The following is a 7,659-nucleotide window of genomic DNA, read 5'->3' as shown; positions in this document are numbered from 1 at the left end:
GTGGTAAGCTACAATTCCACTACTGTACTCCAGCCTGAGCAACAGAACAAGACTTTTTTTTTAAGCCATAATCCATTATTTTTTTTCTAAATTAAATGGAATGTGTTGTGAACCATAATCATTTTATTTATTTATTTATTTATTTTTGAGACAGACTCTTGCTCTGTAGCCCAGGCTGGAGTGCAGTGGCACGATCTCAGCTCCCTGCAACCTCTGCCTCCTGGGTTCAAGCAATTCTCCTGCCTCAGCCTCCCAAGTAGCTGGGATTACAAATGTGCACCACCACACCTAATTTTTGTATTTTTAGTAGAGATGGAGTTTCATCATGTTGGCCAGGCTGGTCTCGAACTCCTGGCCTCAAGCGATCCACCTGCCTCAGCCTCCCAAAGTGCTAGGATTACAGGCGTGAGCCACCGTGCTTGGACCTAGCCACAATTATTTAATACCAGGGCTTCCTACCATCACTCCCCAAAGCTAGGAGAAGGTCTCAGGAGCATATAGGGTCAGGTATGTGTGGAAAGGCCCTCCAGGCTCCAGTCCACACTGGGCCTGCTCTGTGCCCTGACTCCAACCTCCAGGAGCCCTCAAAGGCAGCAGCTCCACTGCTCATGAGCCAAGTTTGGGGACCAGGGCTCTTCCTAGCAGCCAGAAGGAGCCTTATTCTTAGCTTTTTTTTTTTTTTTTTTTTTTTTTTGGTAGAGACAGAGTCTGGCTCTGTTGCTCAGGCCAGAGTGCAGTGGTGCGATCATAGCTCATTGCAACCTCTGCTTCCCGGGCACAAGCAGTCCTCCCACCTCAGCCTCCTGAGTAGCTGGGACTACAAGCGTGCACCACCACACCTGGCTAATTTATAAATTTTTAAATTTTTAATTTTCTGTAGAGACAGGGTCTTGATATGTTGCCCAGGCTGATCTCAAACTCCTGGCCTCAAGCAATTCTTCTGCCTCAGCCTCCCAAAGTGCTGGGATTACAGGCATGAGCCACTGTGCCTGGCTCTGCTCTTAGTACCAAGGGCCCTCACGTCCCCTGTCTCTTCTCGGGGACTCTGCCAAGTCCCAGGCTCCTTCTTAGCCTTGGGGACAGTTCCCAAATCAGCATATCCACTTCCATCTCCCCACCTCACCCCAAACACTTCCTTCCAGCATCTAGAGACATCCTGAAGTTTCTCTTCTTGAGTCTAGCCCTTCTGGGTATGCTTAGGGACTGAAATGCTCAAACTGGCCTCACCTCTTGACACTGTAATTGTCCCTTATCTCCCATTAAACAGGAACCCTGCTTTGTGTAGTTCAGTGCCTGCTGCCAAGTCAGAGCTGTGACCTCAACGAAAGCGGCCCAGTCATACCAAACCTCAGTTGCCATAACAGTCCTGGAATCCAGTGTGACTTTCACACTATACATCACTTCACTCTGTTATCTCCGACAGAAAACTCAAACTGGCTTAAGCAAAAAGGGTACTGACCGGACTATGTAACCAAAAAGTGTAGGTATAGGTGTGGTTTCAGGAATGGCTGGATCCAGGCACTCACATGTGGCATCGGGAGTCCCTTTCCTGACTGTTGGTTTCAGTTTTCTCTGCAGGGGTTTCATTCAAGCACTGGTTCCCTCCTCATAGTGGCAAGGTGGCTGCCCAGGACAAGAGGCTTATATCCAAGAGCTCAGCTACTTAAGGATAAGTTCCATCAGAAGTCCAAGTTGAGGCCGGGCTTGGTGGCTCACAACTGTAATCCTAGCACTTTGGGTGGCCAAGGTGAGTGGATCACTTGAGGTCAGGAGTTCGAGACCAACCTGGCCAACACAGTGAAGCCTTGTCTCTACTAAAGAAAACCCACAAAAATTAGCTGGGCGTGGTGGCACGTGCCTGTAATCCCAGCTACTTGCAAGGCTGAGGTGGGAGAATCACTTGAACCTGGCAGGCGGAAGTTGCAGTGAGCCGAGATCACACCACTGCACTCCAGCCTGGGCAACAGAACGAGACTCTGTTGGCAATGACTAGATCATCTGTCCAGTCCTGAACCAGTCACTGTGTCAGGTAGAAGTATTGTTGGATTGGCCAGGCGTAGGACACACGGCCATCTCCAGACGTAGGAATGGCATCGTCTCAACCCAAACTCCATGAACCAGGAGTTGGGGAGGAGCAAAGCTTTAGAGGAAACTCTGGGCCCTGTCATCAAGCAGAGGAGGAAAGGAAGCCACAGAGACTGAGCCACCAAGTACCCACTGTGCCCTCACCGCCAGCTCCCGCCCTGGCCAGTGCACTCCTGGACCATCACTCCTCTCCGTCTTGTTCACATTCACCCTCACCCCAGCAGAGATCAGGCCAGGGGACTGGTGGCAAGTGAGTGAAGGGCTTCAGCAATGGGGGCCCCTACCTTCCAGGCACAGTGCAAGTTGACCCCCCACACTTGGGGGCTCTCCTGGGTTGCACAGTGTCCTCCCAAAATTCACATCCACCTGGAACCTGCAAATATGACCTTATTTAGAAATGGAGTCTTTGCAGCTGTTGTCAAGATAAGATGAAGTCATACTATATTAGGATGGGCCCCATATATGGCACAACTGGGGTTCTTATACGAAGAGGGACCCTGGCACACAGATGCATACAGGGAGAGCGCTGTGGGATGAGGAAGGCAGAGATTGCAGCCATGCTGCCACCAGCCAAGGAGCCACCATCAACCAGGAGACGGGGCATGGATCCGATTCTCCCTGTGAACCTCCAGGAGCCAACCGTGCTAACACCTTGGTTTTGGTTTGGACTTCTGTTCCCCACATCTGTGAGACAATACAATCTGTGGTTTTAAGCTTTATGATAATTAGTTACTGTAGCCCTGGGAAAGGAATACAAGGGTAGACAGACACTGATCGAGTAAGCAAACAAATGCGAAATTGCCCTGTGACAAGGGAGGTGCAGGGTGCCTGTGTTGGGGAAGAATTCTCTGAGACTTGAAGTCAGAGGAGTTAGCTAATGGGGCCGACAGGGGGTCTGCACACGCAGCTCACGGCCCAGATCTCGGTGGCCCAGTGTTTTTGCAAGGATTAGGAACTAACAATGGTTTTGCAAGAACATCCCAGGCCGAGGGGACAGCATGGGCAAAGGCCATGAAGTGGGAGGTGCCCTCTGTGAAACTAACAGGCTTTCAGCCACGTGGGTCTCTCTGATGCGTTGTCTCCGCCACAGAGGGCTTTAAAAAGCCCCGAAACTGGACAGGTGTCACTGCCTGTGGCAGTAGCGGCCATTTGGCGCCTGTGGTTTCAACTCCACCCGTTTCACATGTCTATGTTAGCAGACTGGCCCCTGAAGGGGATCTGTGTGCCAGGCCGTGACCTGCCGGGCTTTGGCAACATCCTCGCCAGTGTCCCCCGACCTGTGCCCCGCCTTGTGGAGTGAGGCCTGGTTGCCCAAGCTGGCTGGGCCGGGCTGTTTGCTGCTTCCAACAAAGGAGACAATGTATTGCTGCTTTTTATTGCCAGTGAGAGCTCCGCGAGGCCTGGCCCGAGATGTGGCTGGCGTAAGGGGTCCCGGACCTGCTGTGCTGTGGACGCACCCAGTTCTGTGGTGTTTGGTCCAGCGAGGACTCGAGCCCCTTGGGGGCGGGGCCCCGAGCCGCCTGGGGGTAGGGCCTCGAGCCGCCTGGGGGTAGGGTCTCAGGCTGTTTGGGGGCGGGGCCTCAAGCTGTCTGGGGACAGGGCCTCATGCTTCGGGGCGGGGCCTCGAGCGGCCTGGGGGTGGGGCCTCATGCTTCAGGGGCGGGGCCTCGAGCTGCCTGGGGAAGGGGCAATCTGTTGGGGAGGAGGTTCTCGAACTGCTGAGGAGGACCACCGTGCTTTTGCTTCCTCTAGGAGGCCAGCTGCACAGGCTGGAACATGCCATCTCTATGCCTGTGTTCCGTCCATAAATCCAGAGACATTACTCTCATTATTTCTTCCTGTGTAACACAATATTCATATCTGTAACCCCTTGGTAAAGCAGTTGTAAGCATTAAACAAGAGGAATTGCTTTCATTCAGCAAATATTTTTTGAGCAGCTACTAGATGCCAGGCACTGTTTTAGACGCAAGTGATACTTCAGGAAACATAATCAGACAGACAGACATGCCCTCCTGGAACTGACATTGTCGAACAAGGGTCCGCATCCTGTGGCCCACAGGCCAGATCCGGTTGACCGTCTGTTTTTGCATGGACGGTAAACTACGACTGATTTTTTGCGTTTTGATTTTTATTTTATGAAAAAAAATTTTTGGCTGGGCGTGGTGACTCACGCCTGTAATCCCAGCACTTTGAGAGGCCAAGGTGGGTGGATCACCTGAGGTCAGGAGTTCAAGACCGCCCTGGCCAACATGGGGAAACCCTGTCTCTACTAAAAATACAAAAATTAGCCGTCATGGTTGTGGGCACCTGTAATCCTAGCTACTCAGGAGGCTGAGGCAGGAGAATCGCTTGAACCCGGGAGGCGGAGGTTGCAGTGAGCCGAGATCTTGCCACGGCACTCCAGCCTGGGCAACAAGAGTGTCTCAAAAATAATAAAAATAAAAAATAAAAAATAAAATAAAATAAAATAGTGGTCTCTGGAACAATAGCTCAGTATCACCTGGACATTTGTTAGCAATCCAGACCTACTGAACCAGAATCCGTATTTTAGCAAGACCCCCCAGGTGATCTGTGTGTACATTAAAGTGTGAGATGTTTTTGTAGTAACACTCATGGAACTGGAGGTTATTATCTTAAGTGAAATAAGCCAGATACAGAAAGACAAATATTGCATGTTCTCACTCCCAAGTGGGTGCTAAAAAATGCATACACATGGCTCCACAGAGAGTGGAAAAATGAACAGTGGAGATTCAGAAGGGTGAATGTGAATTCTGACGGTTCATCCACTGCTGTGAATAAATAAGTTAATGGCTGCCAGGTGAGGTGGCTCACACCTGTAATCTTAACTCTTTGGGAGACCGAAGCAGGAGGATCACCTGAGCCCAGGCATTCAAGACCAGCCTGGACAACATGGCAAGACCCCATCTCTACAAAAAATGCAAAATATTAGCCAGGCCTGGTGTCATGCACCTGTAGTCCCGGCTACTCAGGAAGCTGAGATGGGAGGATCGTTTGAGCCTGGGAGATAGAGGCTGCAGTGAGCCATGATTGTACCACTGTACTTCATCCTAGGTGACAAAGTGAGAACCTGTTTAAAAAACAAAAACAGGCTGGGCGCGGTGGCCTATGCCTGTAATCCCAGCACTTCGGGAGGCTGAGGCAGGCGGATCACCTTAGGTCAGGTGTTCGAGACCAGCCTGGCCAACATGGCGAAACCCTGTCTCTACTAAAAGTACAAAAATTAGCCGGGCATGGTGGCAGGTGCCTGTAATCTCAGCTACACAGGAGGCTGAGGCAGGAGAATAGCTTGAACCCGGGAGGTAGAGGTTGCAGTCAGCCGAGATTGAGCCTGCACTCCAGGTGACAGAGCGAGACTCTGTCTCAAAAAAACACAGCAACAACAACAAAAAGAAATCATTTAATGGGTACAATGTATGTTATTGGGATGACGGAGATCCTAAAAGCCCTGACCTGACTATTACACAATCTTTGCATGTAATGAAATTGTATTTACATCCCATACATTTATGTAAATAAAAAAATTTTTAAAGTGTGAGATATGCAGGTCTAAAATGATGCAGAACGCTCAGCACGGGGCATGACATTTAGCAAGAGCTCCATGAATATTAGCTAATGTGGTGGATGGACGCATGGTCCCCCAAAGAGGTCCACATCCTAGTCCCCAGAACCTGTGAATTTACATGGTAAAAGGGGCTTTGCAGGTGTCATTGAATTAAGGCTCCTGAGATGAAGGAATTCACCTGGATTATCCCCTAGCGGCCCAATGATGTAATCACAAGGGTCCTTTTTTTTTTTTTTTTTTTTTTTGAGCTAGAGTCTCTGTTGCCCAGGCTGGAGTGTAAGCTCGATCTCGGCTCACCGCAACCTCTGCCTCCTGGGTTCAAGTGATTCTCCTGCCTCTGCCTCCCGAGTAGCTGGAATTACAGGCGTGCGCCACCACGCCCAGCTAATTTTTGTATTTTTAGTAGAGATTGGGGGGTGGGGGTTTCACCATGTTGCCCAGGCTGATCTCGAACTCCTGACCTCAGGTGGCCTCGGCCTCTCAAAGTGCTGGGATTACAGGCATGAGTCACCACACCTGGCCCACAAGGGTCGTTATAAGAGGCAGTGGGCGGAGCAAGAAGAAACGTGACCTATGAGGCTGGAAGCAGAGGGTGGAATGCATGCCTTGAAGGTGGAGTCACCTGCTTTGCAGCGGGCCTGTAGAATCTGGAAAAGACCCCCTAAGAACCCCTCGGAGGAACCAAGCTCTGCCAACACCTTGATGTTAGATGTCGGACCTCCAGAACAGTAAGAGAATAAATGTATCTTATTTTAAGTTACTAAGTTCGTGGAAGCTCGGAAGCTCGTTGGAGCAGCAATACAGAATGAATATAGCTACCATTCTTATTGTTATCATGTTTGTTGCAGGCTGGCTCTGCCATTTTCCTATTCCGTTGTTTCAGGCAAGTTATTGAGTCTCTCTGAACTTGAGTTTACTGCTCTGTAAAATGGAGACAAGAAGTTTTCCTACTTCGGGTTATCGAGAAACTTAAATGAGATAATGCACGTAAAGTGACTCCAGCTGTCATGATTGTTGCTGCTCTTGTTTAAGTAAAGGCAGTGGCCATGACTGACTCTGTGTGACCTTGGGCAAGTTATGTGACTTCTCTGAACTTGAGTTTCTCCACCTACAAAGTGGGGGTCATGACAGCACCTACCTCCTCAGGCTGTCGTGAAGCTGGAAGGAGACGCTAATCACAATTTCTGGGCTCATGCCGCGCTTGAGGAGGACGCAGGTGTAATTCTGGCCGAATTGGAGAATGTGATCTCTAAACTGGGTGGGCTCCTCTAAGCTGTCCTGACTCGGGTCCTGAGGCTCGGGTATCCTACAGCCTCAGCCTGGCTGTCAGGGGAGTAGATCCTTCCTATTCCCTTTGCCTCCCCAGCTCTTTCCAAGTGGACAACACAACCCCATTGCTTTTTTTTTAAGAGATGGAGTCTCCCTCTCTCACCCAGGCTGGAGTGCAATGGTGTGATCTCGGCTCACTGCAACCTCCGCCTCCCGAGTTCAAGCGATTCTCCTGCCTCTGAGTTGCTGGCATTACAGGTGCATGCCGCCACTGCCGGCTAATTTTTGTATTTTTAGTAGAGATGGGGTTTCGCGATGTTGGCCAGGCTGGTCTCTAACTCCTGACCTGAAGTGATCTGCCCGCCTCAACCTCAAAGTGCTCAGATTACAGGCGTGAACCACCACGCCTGGCCCCCATTACCTTTTGTTGTGACTGCAGCAGACTCACTGGGGGCTTCTGTCCCCATAGGGCCGGGGGATCGAGTTCATTCATTGAGGAGGGGCAGGGGCCACTGGGCTGTGGCAGGGCCTGGACATCCCGACACAAGGGTCCTTCCTGTGCTGGGGTTCTGGACTCCAAGGTGGGAGTCTGTCTGAGGCCTGGCTGTGGGGCGTGGCTTCTCTCCTGGCTGAAGTTTGCAGGATTTGTGCTGTGAGTGCTGGGCTTGGCTCCCTTGGAGTGTGCGTCTCACTGGGTTGGATCTGTCTGTGACTTGGGGTAT

Source organism: Rhinopithecus roxellana, chromosome 20 (genome assembly GCF_007565055.1).
Source record: "Rhinopithecus roxellana isolate Shanxi Qingling chromosome 20, ASM756505v1, whole genome shotgun sequence".
Taxonomy (NCBI): Eukaryota; Metazoa; Chordata; class Mammalia; order Primates; family Cercopithecidae; genus Rhinopithecus; species Rhinopithecus roxellana.
The sequence above is the reverse complement of the archived record's forward strand: the minus strand, read 5'-3'. Positions refer to the sequence as shown.